This window comes from Phocoena sinus, chromosome 20 (genome assembly GCF_008692025.1).
Source record: "Phocoena sinus isolate mPhoSin1 chromosome 20, mPhoSin1.pri, whole genome shotgun sequence".
NCBI classification, from domain to species: domain Eukaryota; kingdom Metazoa; phylum Chordata; class Mammalia; order Artiodactyla; family Phocoenidae; genus Phocoena; species Phocoena sinus.
In genome coordinates, this window is record NC_045782.1 from 18,940,792 (window position 1) to 18,960,775 (window position 19,984).

The 19,984-nt window shown below is 46.6% G+C and overlaps 1 protein-coding gene across 1 annotated transcript in view; it reads right to left on the reverse strand.

The window, feature by feature from the left end:
* Positions 1-19,984, reverse strand: part of ASIC2 (acid sensing ion channel subunit 2) — a 1,009,846-nt gene that overhangs the window by 477,482 nt on the left and 512,380 nt on the right. The window lies entirely within an intron of this gene.

Consider the following 19,984-nt stretch of genomic DNA (forward strand, 5'->3'; position numbering starts at 1 on the left):
GTTGGAGCTGAAATTCAATCCTGAATCTCCTTTCACTCTCTGGCTCTTGGGACCGCAGAGCAAATGAGTAGGAAAGAGAAAGGAAGAAGATGCTGTGAAAAAGCAGCTTGAAGCCTGAAGGTGTTAGTGCAAGGGATGGAAAACTACATTCTTTCGCTTCCGTCTCTTTTCCGTTACCGATGTTGGTCTCCTCTGCCCTGTCTTAGCTCAGATCCTTGTCCCTGGATGATGCCGTAGCCCCCGCCTTGCCTTGCCTCCTGCCCACCACGATGCAGCCTCCGTATAGGGCAGTAAAGAACCGCTCTCTGCCTAGACCAGAGTTTCTCAGCCTTGGCGCTAGTGACATTTTGGGCTGGATAACCCTTGGTTGTTGTGAGCTGTCCAAACATTGGATGTTTAGCAGCCTCTCTGTTAGCAGTGACAACCAAAAATATGTCCGAGGATTGCCAAACATCCCCTGGGAGGCAAGACCATCCCTGGTGCTTAGACATATTATGTCCTTGAACTTGACATTCAAGGCTCTCCATGATCTGATCAAACTGTCGTTCAGTGCTCTCTCTTTCTGTCTTTTCCCTCACATCCTATTACATGGCCACAATCGAGTACAGAAGATTTCCTTGCAGTGCCCTACCCCTTTCTCCTTGCCTTTGGCCACGCCATTCACTCTGCTTGGGGTGTCCTTCTCCCTTCTCTGTCCATTAAAGAAAGATCTGCTTATGTCACAAGATTCAGATCAAAAGCCACTTCTGAGACGCTTCTCCAGATATTTGGAGAAATAAGGATCCTGCCAAATAAGGATCAAAAGTCTGTCTGCCCCCGGAATTGCACAGAATCACAAAATGTCCAGACTATAGGACACCTGGGCAGTGAGCGATGTGTTCTTTCAGGGAGGCAGACGGAGGTGCAAAGAAGCGGAGGGTCTTGCTGGAAATCACACAGCCAACCGAAGATGGAGCTGGGCCAGAACCTCAGGCTCTAAATTCCTAGGTCGATATTCTAACCCTGCCTGCCAGCTTTTGCAAGACGAAGGCACCCTCTAATCAACAGGCAGGTTAGTTTTGTGGCCATGAGTGCGCAAAACGTCTCTGCACCTCAATGCTCCTCTTTGTAAAATAAGTGGTTGAATCAGGTGCTCTCTATGGGTCATTCTGTGCAGCTCTGTGCCATTCGGAGTCTGTTTTATTTTTTGAGAAAAGATTGTCATCCAAATATATTCATATTCATAGGTATTCGTATTATCACTACTCCCCCAATCCATCCCCCTATGTTGGAACACAACCCCAGAGCTAACTCCCGCGAAGGTTAACACAATGGTTCTGCTACTCATCCTAACAACGCTTCGCATCATGCCTTCACGTCACCCCCCAGCATCATTCTTCAAATTCAGACACGAACCAGAAATGACAAATAATTCTTGTAATGTGTTCTTTGAGGCAAATCATTTCTGATTGCCTGGGACCCCGACGACCTTGAGCACGCACCACCGAGACAAGAGGGAGAAGTCCTGGAAAACGAACAGCTTCAACTTCTTGCCGACGAGAGTGCTCTGCTCACGAGGCAGCAGCAGTACGTGCTGATTACCAAACAGATCATTTTCCAAATGAGGCGAGTCTGTTGGGGATCGGTCCATGCATGGACGTGCCTCATCTCACTACACCCTAAGTAGCCTTCAAAGTATTTTCTGCGCTAGTAAGGAGACAGACATTCCCTCACTGGTGCGTGGGATGTCTTACTTCATCCTCCCAATGAGCTTGGATATTTATTGTTATCCCTCTTCTACGAAGGAGGGAAGGGAGCCTCTGGGAATGCCAACAACTTTGCTAAAGGATCCAACGTGTTGATGTCTCATCTAGGACTAGGGTTCGGGTCCCTTGGCTCCTAAGCCAGTGCTATGCACCAAGGGGCACCTCTAGGGGGTAAAGTTCTTTCTCAGTGCTTTTATTATTTGGCCTCATTCTCTGCGGACTGCAGGTGAAAGCCCGGGGTTGAGGAAGGGAGAATACATGGATGTAAGGTAGGCTCGTCTGGCGAATAAGGGGATTAGACTGGGTGATCATAAATATTCCTGCTGGTTCAAATGTATGGGGCATGGCAGAAAGCAGATCGAGTGTTTTACAAGCATGATTTCCTCTCAGCTGTACAGGAACCCTATGAGATAAATACTAGGCTTGAGGAAATCGAGACGCAGAGTAGTTAAGGAGCTTGCCCAGGGCAGAGCCAGGATGTGGGACTGAGGCAGAGATGAACGGCTGTCCACCAAGGTTTGGTACTCCCTTCCAAATTGTGAAGCTGTTGTTGAGAAGCGGTTGCCTGGCAAAGAGCCGCACTTCTCAGCTCTCCTGTGATAGATGGGGCCGTGCTGATCAGTTCATAGCAAAGGATGTTGTGGAAATGAAGATGTCACTTCTTGGTAGAAGCCACTTCGTGGTCTGCCTTCTCCTCACCATCTCCTCCTGCCAATGGACATTGATCCCTAGACGGACTTCAGAAGCTGTGTGCTGTACACAGCAGAATGTCTATCAGGCTGGATCCCTGAATGACTGTGTGGAACAGAGTTCCCACCTCTACTCCAGACCCCTCCCACACTTCTGATTGCACCTCACATACAAGAGACATAAACTTAAATGGGCTTTAGTCATTGAGATATCAGGAGTTACTTATTACAGCAGCTAGAAGGGCCCTGACTAAGGCAGAGACAAAAAAAGAGTTTTGTTTCAGATGTGCATGTTCATCACTGCTACTCTACAGAAAGGTCCTAGGATTGTTTCCATTTATGCAGAGTGTAGATAATTTTCTCCTATTTCCAAACCCAAGAGCAAAAACGGGTGATATTCTTTCCTCTTATTATGCCCGAAGAGTATATTGGAGTGGCATTCATGATTCTGAGGCTCATTTAGTCTCCCCATCTCAATAAAGGGCACTGCCAGCTATTCAATGGCTTGGCAGTCAGCCTGGATTCTTGTCTTTCCCTTGCCTCCCATACTTTATCAACACGTCCTGTAGGCTCTACCTTACCAATAAAACTGGTAGTGTCCTTCAGCTGGCTGATACCAGCTTTTGAGAGCTGGCTGTCAAATCGTCAGGAGTGCCGCAAGCTCATTGACATCATGTTGGTAGCCTGAGGCAGCTCATGGTGGGAGTATTTACACTACGGGAATTGGCAAATGCTACAAACCAGGATTTCCCCCCCTTCCAGAGCCCATTGTTAAACAGGAGACAGGGCCTGGCAGGAGAGGTGAATGGGCTGACTATGCCCAAGGAGCATGGAGCAAGGAAGAGTCAAGGGAAGAATCCAAACAGAGCAGAGGATTCTAAAGGGCACCTGGAAGAAGAGTGAAAACTGGGTCTCAGGTCAACATTCATCCAGGAAGGGCGAGAACAAGTGGGTCCAGGAGGGGCAATTAGAACAGAATCCGGATAGACTTATCTAAGGCCCCTTTGTTAGGGCATCAGAGAGAATCAGTTCCTGTCTATAGCTTTCTAGTGGTGTGACATTGGGGAGGTTACTTAGCCTTTCTGAACCTCGGTTTCCTCTGTAGAAGAGGATTAACGCTATCTTCCCGAGGCGGGTGTGAGCACTAAAAGAGTGCTCCATGTATGACAGCCTCCAGCACAGTGCTTGGCATGCAAGTGTTCAATAAATGCTCAGTAACAGCTCATTTTCATACCCTTACCTGACTTTCTGCATGTGAATGATCAATCCTTTCGTTGTCTGTATTCTTTAGTTGGACCCTAGAACCAGAAACTGTAGGGTATCAAAGCTAGAAGGGACGTAGAGATGAAAACTCTGGATGTCTGGGCTCATCTTGGGCGGGCTAATGAGACGAGGTCAGCGGGGATTGGAATCTCCATACAGAAATGGCCAATGGACCCACAGGAGGGAATTGCCTGGTGGTCCAGTGGTTAGGACTCCAAGTTCTCACTGTCGAGGGCCCGGGTTCAATCCCTGGTCTGGGAACTAAGATCCCGCAAGCCACATGGTGCGGTGAAACAAAAAAACAAAAAACCGACAAGAAAAAGAAACGGCCAGTGGGAGGACTTGAGGCGGGTGGGGCGCTCAGGTAGATGTATACACCAGAGCTATGGAATTCATGCCTTGTCATGAATATTTGTTAGAAACAGATATAGCAAGCCCTTAGACCTGTAAAGAGCTTTTCAGCTTACAGAGCCTGTTCAGACCCAGGTTTTTACTCACTGCCCCCGACAAACGATGGCGGGGGTGGGGGGGGTACTGTCCCTATCTGCAGGTGAAGAGACTGAGGCACAGAGAGCAAAATGACCACCTCCGATGAGCCACGCGGCCTTAAACTAGAGTCTGAGCGGAGATGTCTACTGCTTACTGTATCATACACTCCTGTCACCTGGAGACGGAGCCTGCAATGCCCCCAAAGCGGTTAATTTCTGAGGAGCAGATTCCTTCTCAGACACCCAGCAAGTGCCTTGCATTTTAATGGGCCCTAGGTGCTTACTGCTTGCAAAGAGGTCAGGTTTCTAAATGGACAGCCAGATGGAGAGGCCTTCTGGACCCTCCCTGGGGCCAAGTGAGGCTACTCCTGCCATTGGCTCCTGCTCTCCTCGCCCTAGAATGGTTCCAGCGCCTTCCATGCTAATAGCTCACTCCTTCTGAGCTCCTTTCATTGCTCTCCGGCTTAGATTCCAAGTGGAGAGCAGAAAGGCTGGAGACTGGCAGGGCAGCTCCAAATGCAAACACCTGCAGGCCCAAATGCAAATTCTTTTTTCTGTCTACCAAGAAAACACACAGACAACTTTAATACGCAGTGCCTTGCAGCAGTGCAACAGTGAGGGTCACTGCATATCCAATACGGTCTCGGTTCAGACACAAATAACAAAAACCCAGTCCCCATGCCTAGGGCTTTATATCTTGCAAAGGACACTCACGATCACCCTCATAGTTGATTCTCATAGGAAGCCAGGTTCAACACGTTTGATGAGAGTGGGTATTCGCTGACTGCTGACTGTGCCCTGGAGGAGCTCACCACCCACATGGGGAAATAGGATGTATTAGGGCATAATTACACAAGGGAGTGGGAGACCCATGTGGTGCCGTGGGGATGTGTGAAGAGGAGGGGTGACATACAGGCTGGTGAGTAGTTAGCCCGGTGAAGGGGCAGACAGAGAAGAGTCATCAGGCAGAGAGAACAGCATGTGTGAGGTCCTAAGACTGAGAGAGCTCAGGTCTTGCATTAGTTTCCTGCGGCTGTTGTAACCAAGGACCACCAACTGTGTTGCCTCACAGTTCTGGAGGCTGGAAGTCCAAAATTAAAGTGTCAGCAGGGTTGGTTCCTTCTGAGGACTCTCAGGGAGCACCTGTTCCAAGCCTCCCTCCTAGTTTCTAGTAGCCTCAAGCATCCCTTGACTTGTAGATGACATTCTTCCCTGTCTTTACATCATCTTCCCTGGGTGTGTATCTGTCTTTGCATCAGTATTTCCCCCTTACTACAAGGACACAGTCATATTGGATTCAGACCCACCCAAAAGGCATCTTCTTAATTTGACCATCTGCAGGGATCCAATTTCCGAATAGGTCATATTCACAGGCCCAGGGGCTTAGGGGTTTAGGACTTCACCATCTCTTGGCAGGGACACAATTTAACCCATTAACAGTGCTGCTTAAAGGATGAAGGCGGTGTAGAGATTGAAGAGGACGACGGCAAGAGGAGATGAGGCTGGCTGTGTCTACCAGGGCCCTCTTAGGGAAGACGCATAAAGCATGGTGAAGGCTTTGCCATTGATCATAAGGGAAAAGAGAAGCTCATCTTTGTTGCCCTCACATAGTCACTTCTTTGGGTTCCTGGAGCTCGACAGCTCTCTGAGAGCCCTTTCCTGGGTGAGTGGGTGTAGGTCTCCCACTCAGGGTAAATTCTTTGAGGAAAGAGACCAAGTCTTATTATTCACTGGGACCCCCAGAACAGTGATCAGCACATGGGCCGGGATTAATAGATGCCTACTAATTGAACGAATTTAGTTCAATCCTTGTACCAGCTGAGTGCAGAGTTGCCTCTTCATTTATATGTGCTCTTCATACCATTTTGCATCATTGTTGCTATAATACAAAATCCCTTTTGTACATCTTTATGAATATTCTTGATTTCTTAGATTGAAATGTTTATCTCCTCCTCTTAAAACTGGAATCCTTCATTATGTTCTCCTAGACTCCTGTATCTAATAGTGTGAGGCTTGCAAAACAGATCTGGCTGGGTGTTTTGTTATATGTCTCAGAAAAGAAGCCCCAATAAATTGTGTGTGTGTGTGTGTCTTTAATGTAGAGGGAAGTAATAATCGGTTTGCCATCTTAAGGTTGACAACACTGAAAATGGGATTTATCCAACCTCAACATTGTTAGAGATTGTAAGTTTGATGATCTACTTCTAGGATTTAAGATTTGCCTGGGTCTCTCTCTCTCTCTCTCCCTCTCTCTCTACTGACTCCTACAGGCTTACTCAGAGAGAAGCAGGATTTTCTAGCCCTGGCACAATCTTTGGATTTCTGAAGGAAAGAGGACCTGCAGCCCCAGAATGTCTCTCCACAACAGAGCAATGGAATGGCTGACCAATCAGGTGACATGTGAAAGGAAAGTGCAACTGGCTATATTGCAGCATCCAAACTGGAAAGGAACCTAAAGAATGGCCCATTTTACAGGTGGGGTGAGAGAGGCTCAGGGAAGAATGGAGACGTACCTGAGCAGAGCCAACAGGTAACAACAGGCCCAGAAGGGAGATGCCCTTCGGAAGCTCAGGTCACTGATGCAAAGCGCATCATTACCTGCTGTCAGGTGAGGACTGTATTGTCAGGATTCATCTCTCTGGGCTTTGGTGCTTACTGGTCTCCTGAGAAGCATCACAGGAAAGGGTGAGCAGCGTTACAGGACTGCCCAGGATGGCTCTCAATGAGAAAGAAAGAAATACACAGGCAGCCAGGTTTCCAAGTACAGCACACCTTGGGCCCTGCATTTCCAGACATTAACCTCCCCCCAGAGACCCAATGCAAGCACTCGTCCCCTGAGGAGCCGTTTCTCCAGCACGCGGTGCCACAGGTACACCACGTCCAGGTACTAATCCCATGACTCTGCTCCCAGACATTTTGCCCCTGCCCTGGGTTCCCAGGCCCTTTACCTGGGCTAGTGGATGGTTAAGAGCCACTGGACCAGGACTTTAGGGTTTGAATCTATGCTCTGTCCCTAACTAGCTGTGACCTTGGACAAGTCCCTTTATCTCTCTGAGTCTGTTTCCTCATCAGTTTAATGGGGAAAATGGTAGTTTCTTCCTCATTAGGTTCTTGCAAGATCAATGAATGCAAAATGCTTAACACAATCCTTTTAGATCCAAAATACTTGATTCACTTTGCTGTGTGTGTATGATTCAAATATTAATGCGAAGCAGAAATCAATTCAAATCAATCCTCAATGTGTATGCCAGGGACTGCGCTCAGCCTCCCAGATGTCTTTGGGCCCCTGCTCAAAATAACTTTCACCCAGCACTCTCTCCCTTTCTGTAAAGTTTCTCGGCATGAGATGGATGGTGTGAGCAGTGGCCGTGAAGGCTTGAATGCACAAACTGTAAATGGCTCAGACCGTGTCTCCCTGGAACTCCAATTTCAACACTGTTTTGATCAGAATGATGGTTTCTGCCACAAGCAACTGATTGGCCTGTACAATTCTGTCATCCCCCAAACTGATTAATTCTTCAGTAATGACACTGCCTGTGGTCGCTGCTGGCACGCAAGCTACCTGTACAAGTAAATACAGGAGCATTTACTCCTTGTCAAGTTCTCCAAATTCTTTACATATGCTATTTCACTTAGTTCTCTTGGCAAAGCCCTGTGCAGCAGGTCTCTGTGTAGGGGGAAGCTGGGGTCAGTTCAGAGAGGTTAAATAAGATGCCCAGGACACACAGCTAAGAAGAGGAAGAGAGCTGGGATTTGAACTCAGGTCTTTTTCAATCTTTCAGCCACGTTTAAAAAAAATAAAACAGGTTTACTGAAGCATAATTTACGTACAATAAAGTTTACACTTTATAAGCAGAAAGTTCAAGGAGTGCTGGCAACTATATACAGTTGTATAAGCGTCAGGTAATCAAGCTACCGACCGTTCGCTAACCCCAGAAGTTCCCTCTTGGCCCTTGGCAGGCAATCTGCTCATTCCAACCCCGGCCCCTGGGAATCACTGATTTGTTTTCTGTGCACATAGTTTTGCCTTTTCTGGAAGGACATATAAATGAAATCATGCCATCTGTAGTCTTTTGTACCTGACTTCTTTTATTTATCATAATGCACCGTTGTCACCTGTGTCATTGGTTTGTTCCTTTTTATTACCAAATAGTAGTCCATTGCATGAATATACCACGGTTTATTTATCCACTCACCATTCGATGGACACTTGGATGATCTCCAGTTTGTGGCTATAATGACTATAGCTGTCATAAACACTTGTACGTAAGTCTTTGCAGGAACATATGTTTGCTGCACTTCTCTTGAGTAAACCCGCATGAGTAGAAATTCCAGAGTCTCAGGTTAAGTGGATGTTTAACTTCAGAAGAACCTACCAAACTGCCTTCCAAACTTTCTGCATCTTTTTGAATTCTCACCGGCAGTGTGCATGAAAGATTTTTTTTTAGCTACATTGAAACATTCACCTCATTCTGAGTTGGGAAGATAGAGAATGATGAATGCCACATTTCATTGAATCTAAGATGCCATTAATTTTAAGATGCACCATCATTCTATGTATCAATAAAAAAATCTGACCAACTATGACACAATGCTTTCTTATCACTTAGAAAAAATATTTTATACGTTTAAACTGACCTGTAACTTGCTCTTATACACATTTAAAATGGGAAATAAAAATGAAAAAATTGGGTAGTCCTAGAACGTATTCATCTTTAGAATCTTCTGAATCTTTTTTTTTTTAATTTTCATTTTATATTGGAGTGTAGTTGATTTACAAGGTTGTGTTAGTTTCAGGTGTACAGCAAGGTGATTTAGTTATACATATCCCTATATCTAGTCTTTTTCAGATTCTTTTCCCATATAGGTTATTACAGAGTATTGAGTAGAGCTCCCTGTGCTATACAGTAGGTCCTTGTTAATTATTTTATATATAGTAGTGTGTACGTGTTAATCCAGACCCCCTAATTTATCCCTCCCCTGCCACCTTGTCCTTTTGGTAACCATAAATTTGTTTTCTAAGTCTGTGAGTCTGTTTCTGTTTTGCAAATAAGCTCATGTGTATCATTTTTTAGGCCGAATCTTTATTTGGCTCTAAGCCTTGGGTGTCCATGTATATCCACATGGACTACAGGTGCCGTCCACTTACTGGATGAGGCAGCATCCTTCTCGAAACAATGCTCTGTTACTGGCTTCCGGATTTTCTTTCAAGCCAATCTCAATGCTCTGAACTTTCTTATTTGATTACACTCATCTTCTACCCCTGCCACCTCATTGAATTATGTATCATCAGAATTTAAGAAAAACTTCTGTTCTAATTCAGTAAAAAGTTTTTTGGCCGACAGATGTTTGATGCCTTCAAGATAGTCCCACTTGATGGATGATAAATCAGTCACACTAGCCTCTATGGCTTTAAAGTTCATTCTTTTTTTTTTTTTTTTTTTTTTTTAAGCAATGTGACAATTTCTCCTGTCCTCCGTAGCTATGGTTCTACATGGTGAGCAATGCACAGGATCCCCAACTGGAGTTCTGACACTATTAGCAGCCATGGCACTGAGTCTACACACGTGGGGGCTGTAATGATTTTCTCATGACTTACGGCCAGCAAGTGATTGAAAGATGCCTTCATTTGTGGGAGACAGCCTGATTTTAAGATGTTAAAATTGAAAAAAAACTGTGCATCTTAGAATTGATCAAATATAGCATATTTTACCCCAAACTTGGGTTTCTGCCATGCTCTTTTAAAATTTTTTAATTAATTAATTAATTTATTTATTTATTTTTGGCTGTGTTGGGTCTTTGTTGCTGCACGTGGCTTTCTCCAGTTGGGGCGAGCGGGGGCTGCTCTTTGTTGCGGCGCGCAGGCTTCTCATTGTTGTGGCTTCTCTTGTTGCATAGCACAGGCTCGAAGCGCGCAGACTTCAGTAGTTGTGGCACGCAGGCTCAGTAGTTGTGGCTCGCGGGCTCTAGAGCGCAGGCTCAGTAGTTGTGGCTTACGGGCTTAGTTGCTCCACGGCATGTGGGATCTTCCCGGACCAGGGCTCGAACCCGTGTCCCCTGCATTGGCAGGGGGATTCCTAAGCGCTGCGCCACCAGGGAAGTCCCCATGCTCTTTTTTTTAAACAGCCCCCCAGACCCCAGAAACATCAGCTTCATCTTCAACACCTCCTTCCTCCTGAACCACATCCAATCACGATGATTCTCCCATTCTTACCTACTTCTATCACCTTCATCCCATGCCTTATTCTCTCTTTCTTAAGCTATTGCAAAAAACCTCCTCCCTTATCTGCTCGCCTTCTAGCAATTTCTTCACCTTCACTCAACCCTATTCATTACCCTCAGAGTGATCATTCCACTACGCACATTTGAATGTGCCGTCTCCTTCCCAAAACTCTTTCCTGGAGCCCCATTATTTGAAAAATAAAGTATAAATGCCTTAGCCTGACATTCAATTTCTCCTACATTCTGAGCCCTAATCTCTCATTCCAGTTTTGTTCTTCACCGTAGTCCCCTCCAGGCATGTCTGATTATTTGATCTTTTCCAAACATGCCTTGGACTTTTCCCCCCTCTGGAATTCTGCTAATGCTCTGTCTAGAGAATATTTCTCTTTCTTATTCTTATTAAAGACCACTCATAGAAGTGACGCACGATGCTCGTTTGGTCACATCAGCATGTGGTGAATTTATGAGTAAAGTTCTCTCCTCTTTCTCAGTTGCCCATAATGGGTTAATAATACACATATGTACAAGGTATGTATGTATATACACATATACACGCATAAATAGACACACATTACATACATACACACATTCACCCTATTCATTTGCTTTTTATATTGGAGTATAGTTGATTAACAATGTTGTATTAATGTCAGGTGTACAGCAAAGTGATTCAGTTATACATATATATATGTATCTATTCTTTTTCAAATTCTTTTCCCATTTAGGTTATTACAGAATATCGAGTGGAGTTCCCTGTGTTACACGGTAGATCCTTGTTGGTTATCTATTTTAAATATAGCATACATGTCAGTCCCAAGCTCCCATTCTATCCTTCCCCTCCCCTTCTCCCCCCCAGGTAACCATAATTGGCACGACCTCTGTGGAAGTTTCTTTGTGCTCTTTAATCAGAATCCTTCTTCCTTTATGTTTCCCCAACACCAGCTTGTACTTTCAACTGTACTATCTTCTGGTATAAAATGGATATAGGAGCACTACACAGGCCTATTTTTAGAATTAGATTCAATTGCGCGGTCTTAGAGTGCTGGCATTTTGGAGGCGTCTGAGTGTAATAAATTAGACCTAGAACTGGCATCAGGCCATCCTGGGTCAGGCTGCAAGTCTGTCGCTTACGATCTCTGTGACCTTGGGCAAGTAGTGGGACCTCTCTGGCTTCAGTTCCCTGACAGTCCTGAGCCAATGAGAGCCCCCAGGCACCTTCAGAAGCCCCTTCCCAAGCATGCAAAGATGCTAGGAAAACTGCTAAGTGCATTTCCGAGTCCTTGTGGGTAGGACGATTCTGCCTAGCCCCTCTTCTCCTTGGGCCCCTGGTTCATGTCCTGTGGCAGGAAAAATTCCTTTCTCCTCTGCCATATTACGCACTTATAGATGGGAAGCCTCTGGCCAGCATGGGCCTTCCTCCCCAGTCCCTGTTGCAGGTAAACGTGGCCACGTGACTAATTTTTACTAAAGCGTACTAATGGGAGCGACGCGGGCCACACTGGGGTCCAGGCTTTTAATCTGCAGGTACCTCATCCATGCTCTCTTTGCTTTTGGAGGCTGAGTGTCAGAACCACCTGGAGGGCTTATTAAAACATAGATTGCTGACCCCACCGCCAGCATTTCTGATCCAGGCCCAGAGAGGGGCCCAAGCAGGAGCATTTCTAACAAGTTTCAGGGTAAGACACTGATGCTGTTGATATGGGGACCACGCTTTGAGAAGTACATCCTAGGAGCTGGCAGAGTTGCCACATAGAAAGAGTCTGGGTACCTATGTGCCCTTGGAGGGAACGAAGAGCAGCCCTGCCAATCAGGCTCACCCACCTGCAAACATTAAATGAGCAAGGAACAAACTTTTATTTTGTTTGAGAGTTTATAGATTTTGGTGAGTCTATGTATATTGTAGCAGGTTAATCTCTCCTTAAAAGCACCATTCCTATTCCCATGGGGCTGAGGCCCAGACCCATCGCCTGGCTGCTGTCTGTCTCTCCCTCCAGTCTGGACCAAGCCTTAGAATCCCTCACACCCTCCCAAGTACAAGTATTCCCTGCTTTTCAAAAGTTTGCTTTATACCACTTCACTTTGATGAAAGACCTATATTAGCACCTGTTTTCGCTAACGGAAAGAAATCCAAAGAGTATTTCTGCTTTTACAAAAAAGGTGAAAAGCGAAAACAGAGTCCAGCATTTGTCTTGCAGCGAATCCTAACAGAGGCATCACGTACCCTGAGCAGCAAAAGTGGCCCTGCCGAGCTCCTTCCCTGAGAACTACACCCAGCAACTCAGCATCCAGCCGCCATAGTTTTGAACTGTGTCTGTGGGCATCTGGGCTTTATCTCAATTTATTTTGGGCATCCATGAGCAAGATGTGTCCTAAGGTAACTAATTCTTTGCTTTATGCCACTTCAGCTTACAAAAGCTTTCACGGGAAAGCTCTACTTTCAGATAGTGGAGGCAACCTGTGTTTTCACCAATCACAACTGCAACATCACCCAGAGGCTGAGAGTCCCCAAGTCCACAAGTCCCCCTGCTACTCGCTACCTAATGGATGGACAGTCCGTCCATCCTGCAGAAAGCTAGACTTCCCTCCCACCCACTGGACATGGCGATGAGGGTTTCTGCCCCCTGGCTGGAGCAGCTCATCCCCTCTGTCCTGATTAATTGCCTCTGGCTGCTGCCCTGGACAGCTTCTGCCCATCCTCTTCCTGTGTCTGGGAACCGCCCATCCCCCCTGCAGTAGGTACACCCACTTAGTACCCAGTTCCTCAGTCCCCAGCACTGCTCCTTGCACAGAGGAGATGCTCAATGTCTAAAATCAAAGCCACGGTGACCAATTCTGAGCAAGAAGTTGGGACAAGTTGCAAGGTGAGGATGACAGATGGCAGGGGGACGCAGTCTACCCAAGTCAGTGATGAGCCAGGAACAGGGTACGTCAAGTATTTCCCTGGTCAAGTTCCCAGAGCCCTGTCTTGTCAGAATGCAGACTCTCAGACATAAGAGGGCAATTGTGTGATGATTATAGATAAAAAAGCCTAGCAAGTATTAAGAGATCACTAGTCCAATAAGCACATGAAAGCTCAAAGCAGGATTCATGCCATTAATTCAAATTACATGAGCCGTAAGTCTGCCATTGCCTTCCTTTTAACCAGCACATCAAGGAAAAGAGGCGCTTTCACTGGATTACTAAAAGGATTTAATTAACATGGAATATTTCACAGGCAGACAACCTATGACAGACTAATTAAAATATAGTCTGTTGAAATGCACATTAATTGGTTACTAATTCTCACGTTTCATTCCCCTTTAAGGGATAAAGATATGCTCAGTAGGAGACATTGCTTTACGCGTACACGCATCTCTCTGTTCTTCGGCTCAGCATTTAATTAAAAGGAAGGACAAAGTCCATCACTCTGCAATTCTAGAAAATGGAGCAAAAGTCAGAGGGAGCAGATAAGGGGTGTCACTGTACACGGGGCAAGCAGTAGGGTAGGCAGAGCACCAGACTGGGAGTCTACTGGCTTGGGAGCTCCTCTCCTACTCTGCTCTCAATTCACTGTGTGTATCTTCCCTGCTTAACGCTGCCCATGGCCCCCCTTCACCATTATATAAATTCCAAGTCCCTGCTAGCTGGTAAGTTATAGTCAGGCCCTTGACTATCTTCCCAAGATTCTCTGCCTTGCCCATTTCACTCTAGTCAGCCTGACCTTCTTGCTGGACCTTGAGCAAATCAAGTTTGTAATCACCACTTCTGGACCTTTGCACTTGCCATTCCCTCAGCCTGGAATCACTTTCCCTGAATCTTCATATGGGGCTTCTTCCCATCATTCACATCTCCGTCCAAAGAACTCCTCAGAGGCCTTCCCTGATCACCCACTCTAGTGCCCCCCCTTTTATTCTCTATCTCATCACACTATTTTCTTTTATTCACAGATGTAACACTGTGACATTAACTTAGGTATTTATTTGTTCACTTATTTATTGCCTATTCCTATTGACTGTAAGTGCTATGGAGGCTGCAACCAATCTGTCTCCTTGATGCACTGCACCTAGGACAGTGCCTGATACATAGTAGGCAGTCAATAAATATTTGTTGATTGAATGAATGGAAATAAGGATGGAGAATAAGATCTTTGAGCTTCTGTCCAGTTCCAACATTTTAGGATGCTTTGAACTTATACAGAACCAAGAGAGACACAAATGCTATAGAAGACACAGTGTCTTAAATCTTTTTGGTACCTCCCTTCTGGCCCTTAGCAAAGCCTTGCTCACGAAGATCTTTCAGGAAGTGTTTGTGGACTGGGGTCCATCTGGATCCTGCAATTCTAGAGTTCTAAGGCATCTGCGATTAGGGCCAAGACTCCTGTCCACCTCCCCTTTTCAAAACTATAATCATGGAATCACCAGTTTACAAATCGATCTCCTCCCAAAGCCTTTGTTACCTGCTTCATCAAACTGTTTCATGGGATTCCAGCAAGACCAAGACTCTCCCTTCGGTGCTCACCTTGCAAACTAGCCTGGATCACAGCTGACGGACGCTGCTTGTGGCTGTCAGGTGGGCACTCTTGTTTTAAAAATAAGGAGTCTAGATCTTATGCACTATGATAGTGCTTTCCTGGTTATGCGTCTAGAATTCTGTCCTTCCCTCCTTTAAGGAAATCTGAAATGCAGTGGATGATAAGGCAGGTTTGAAATCTCTTTCCCGGAGGAGGTGGTAATCCTCCCCTCTAATGCTTCAGCCTCTCTCCTTCCATGGCACGTGGCCACATCTCCCTCCTCCACCTCAGCAACGTGGATGATAATGGGATCCACCACCTCGCTGCCTTATGTGGACTTTCTCCTTCTCATGAGCTGCTCATGCTAGAAGCACTGAAACAGCCTCGAGCCAGAGGCTGGACCACTTGCACCCCCAGCATTTGGCCAGATGCTTTCTTTTGCTCAGTGTTTCCAGCTTTTCATCTCGATGCAGCCACTCTTCCCAGCAGAGTGGAAATGTAAATTTCAGAGGCACAGGTGAGGGCTGAGATCAGGCCCTCCATGTGGTCCCATCCAGCTCAGAAGAGCTCTGCATAGTCATTTGGGGCCAAAGCCCCAGCTGATAATAAAGCATTAGTTTGCCTACTTTGAGCATATGTTGTAGGAAGACTGTTTTTACAAGTCCAAATACTGGAAGGATCCAAAAGTATTGTTCTAAAGTAAACTCTTAAAGCTTGATATCCTTTTTAGGTTTGTAGTCACGATCATTGCTATGAGTTGTCATGGGGGTGCCAGTGGGATAGGTTGAGCAGCACATGGCTAGCCCAGGAGATCATGGGAGGTAGAGGGGAGTACGTGTGACATGAACGGGGCAGGACTGATCGTGGTAGACAATCACAGTGATGGATAATTGCGGTGATGTCATGGGACCCTCAGAGTTAACCCACATATTGGGGCAGTTCTTATTTACATTTTGGGACAGGTAACAACTATTTTAAAGCTCTATTGTATAGTAGTTAAATAGCAAAGTATCTAGAGCCAGACAGCCTGGCTTTGGTCCTGGCCATGTCACCTACTGGCTACTACTGGGCACTGGTTTCCTCATCTAGAGACAGGGTAAATTTCATCCCTCATAACCTACTGGAGATGAAGTGAGGGGAAAGTATTAGCAAGAGCTATGAGCTCAGAGTGGAGGAAACAATAACTTCTGAGTGAGGGGAATCATGGTTTCTAGAAGAGGGACATTTGTAGTGGGCCTCAAAGGATGAGTAGGAGTTTGCTAGGCAGAAGATGCTATAGTAAGGCTGGGGAAGTAGGTAGTAGAGACAATAATGGTAGCGGTAAGGGGAGGAGGCTACATTTTAGGCAGGGAACAGCCATGTGTGAAGACTGCATGGCTGGCCTGTGAAGTGTCATGTAATGGGAGTATTAAAGGATAGGACAGATTGAAGCTTGGCCTGAGCTTGTTGTAAGGCTAAGGAATCTGGGCTTTATTCTATGCAGGAGGATTTTTTTTTCCTAGATGATATTTTTATACCTAGAAAAAGAAACAATATTTATCTTAAGCTCAGTGCCAACAACTTGATGCCAAGATAGTGCCAAGGAAAAACAATCACATGTAAATCCACTGCAAAAAATAATTGCTCCTAACATGCGGTCGTATGTCTTTTCAGCATTTTTTGGATGTATATGTGTGCTAGTCTAGCTTTACCAAAATGCCATCTAAGGAACATTTTTGAGCAGGAGAGTATCACAATCAGGCTTGCATTCCAGAAAGATCCTGCTGGTGGCCCTGGGGAGGAGGCCCGGCCAAGGCTGCAGCCAGAGGTCAGGATGCTGTTTGCTCTCACTCTGGTCCAGGGGAGAGATGAAGAGGGCCGAGGAGGAAGGAGGGATGCCTTCACCAGCAGAAACACACTAAGAGGGGAAACTGCTACCTTTGTGAAGTCCAACCAGAGTGGTCAACAGTTCCATCGATGACCAGCTAGTGCCTGCTAAGATTCTCTTCTGCAGGCCCCTGGTCCACTTTCTAATCTAACACCCAGCATGGTCTTCCATCCTGGAAAATGTTCTTCTCCTTGAGAACAAGTAGACTATAGAACTCCTCTCCCAGCATGTCCAGATCCCCTCCACCGCCCCCCCGAAAAATCTCGACTGTGCCTCTTTCAGAACCCCACGGAGGGGATTTGCAGACTGTTGGTCTGAGATGTCACAGCCAGCAGGACCCCTTTGATGTAAAAGCCAGACACCGTGCTCCCGAGGTAGCTTCACGGTGGCTTCCCTGACTCAGTAGGCACCATGTCGCCGGTGTCCCTGACCGCAGCCACAGGGAAGACAGCCCTGCTCTCTTCCCTCTCACAGCCCTCCCACGACCAGCTACATCCACTGCCCAGAAAATGAAGGTTATCACGAAGGAGCCCGAGGCTGGTCTGAGGACTGACATGTGCTGTGCTTGATGGGGGAGGATTGAGAGACCGGATAATTGACAGCCTGAGCACTAGGCTCTGCTGAGAGCCGGGATGGGCTCACAGCGTGGACCACGTTAAAATCCCATCACCCACCGCTTCCCGGCAGCCTCAACTGCCTTGCTTCAAGTGCTATTTTATAAGCAGTGTTTTCAGAGAGTTAACACATCTGGAGGGTCTCTGAAAAGAAAAGGGCCTCTGCAGAGTAACTTTTCTCTTGCCAGAGGAAATGAGAGACGGCTGTCCTTGTAACCCAATTTCCAAAGCCTATTATTAAAAAGATTTGGGAAGATTTGCCTCCTGCCAGGCTGAAGGAGGCCGGGCCAGTGGCAAAGGGGGCTAAGAGATGGGCCAGAGACTCACCGGGGGCTGGGAGGCTGGTCAAAGGGACGGGGGCAGCAACATCTCCCATCAGTGACACAAAGGACTTTTCGCCAACTCACATGTTTGCACTGATTTTTTTCCCCAAAACCATGACATGGGAAGTAGTGGGGTATAAGAGTATAGCATAGGCTTGTCATCCAAGAGCCCCGGGGCCCAAGCCCAGCTCTTACTTTTTCTTGCCAGCCACGTGACCTGCCATTTCCCCATCTGGAAAAGGAAGGTTTGTACTGTAAGTAGAAGTGAGGGGTACAGGCAGCGTGTCTGGTCCACTTCGACCCTCAGCAGATTGGGTCCAATTATTCCCCTCTTATCCACCATACATCCCTAGAACATTATTCAGCCGAAGACCAACCAGTGTGATTTGTTCATTGTTTTAGGTGACAGTTTTAGGACAATGATGTATCGAATGTCACCTAGTGAGTTCTTGACAAAGCTGGAAGCCAGGTGGCCAGTGGAATGCTATATCAGATGTGCCGGTGGTAAGACAGGTGGCTGTTGACTGCAGAAATGCCTCCCCGGGGAAGGGCTGCCCAAGGGCTGAGAGGGGAGATGCATTTGCGGTGTGTCTCACCCGCCCTTGTAGCCTTGTGTCCTGGGCCCACTGGACAGTGTCCCCAGAGGACGAGCTCTGAGCCGCAGGGGCAATCAAGTCACTTATTCTTTAGGGCTGGGGCTGTTCAGAAGAAAGGGATCCCTAGAGATCGCAAACCTGCCCCCCACCCTGGAGTGGCAGCGGTCGTGGTGGAAATAGGGTTCTGTCAGGGGAACCCCAAATCAATGCAGCAGAGGCACCGCACATGACCCATAGGGCAAGGGGCTCCCCGGGGGCAGCAGAGGTGTTGCTGAGAGGATGTGTGGACACAGAGCTCAGCTGGCCTGAGAGCAGGCGGTAATAGAATATGCGGCTTATTCAGGCTCTAGAATAATAAGGCGTAGTAACAATAACCGATGAAACTCTTCTCGTCTCAGAGCCTTCAGAGGCCCCAAGACAGCAAAGTCACAACTTAGCGAGGTGTAAGCCTGCCATGCAAGACTTACAACGGGAGGCAGGAAAAACTGCTTTACGGTTCTTAACCTCTTCATCCTGGATAAAGGGATTCTTTGGAAGAAAGATCCTTTAATACCAGCTAACCTTTACTGTGTTCTTTCCATGCGCCAGGCGTGGTACTGTGTGCTTCATATCTGTAACCAAAGTAATTCTCACAACATTGTGAACTAGTAGATATTATTATTATTCCTATTTTGGTGATAGAGAAACTTAGGCTAGGGAGATAAAATAGTTTGTCCTCATGTCTCAGATGTGCTTATGAGGCTTAAATGAGTGTACAAAGCACCTGGCAGAGCAGAAGGACCCGAAAGGGGGTTCTTCCTGTGGTTCTGCAGGAAGCAGGTGGGAGTGAACCTGAGTCTCCCCCCACCCCCCCCGCAATTGAATTCTCTTTGTAAGCACAGTACAACATCCGGAAGCACGAGAGCTAACCAGTAATAGATAAATTGGGTGGCATTGCTGACAGGCAGTAAGGGCTAGGGGGAGAATTACATAGGGTGGCCATGAAGATCCAATGAGACGTTTTGCAAATTGGAGGAAAACACTTTTCAAATTGGAGGCTGATGCTTTCAACTGCCTTGGAGAGTTTCCTATGGACGGAAAATGGCTTTAGTTGGAGGCAGTGTTATTTGCGTTGAATTTGATTCTACACAAAAATGACAGTCTCCATCCTAAGTCAGTTTACAGTTTAAGGAGGGGAAAAAGACTATTTTAGTATTTGTGTGTGTGTGTGTGTGTGTGTCTGTGTGTGTGAGAGACGGGTGAGGATCGTTTGAAAGGAGTGACTACGGAAGCCTGGAGTGACTATGCAAAATGAATGGCTGTCTACCTTGGAGATAAGAGAAGCTTAGGGGAGATGATACTCCAAGAAGTGGGAAGAGCACATGGAAAGATGTGAACTGGCCTGGGGTTGCCAGTTCAACGACCATCATCCTAATATAGCAAATCCTTCTAATTTCTGTAGTGGAGATCGCTTCCACATGGGTGATCCATCTTCTGTGCTTTATGTGGAAGGAGTTGATGGGCAATGGGGGTGGGGTCTGAAAGGAAGGAATGACCAACCTGGCTGAACACAGGAAGCACCACCGGAAGGTACATCTATTCCCCACCGCCAGGGAGGACCCCGTGCCTGAGGCTGGCCAGGGACTGAGCTGGTGGGAAGGAAGGCTGAGTGACACTCCAGATCTGGCTTTACCGAGAAGTGACTGTGA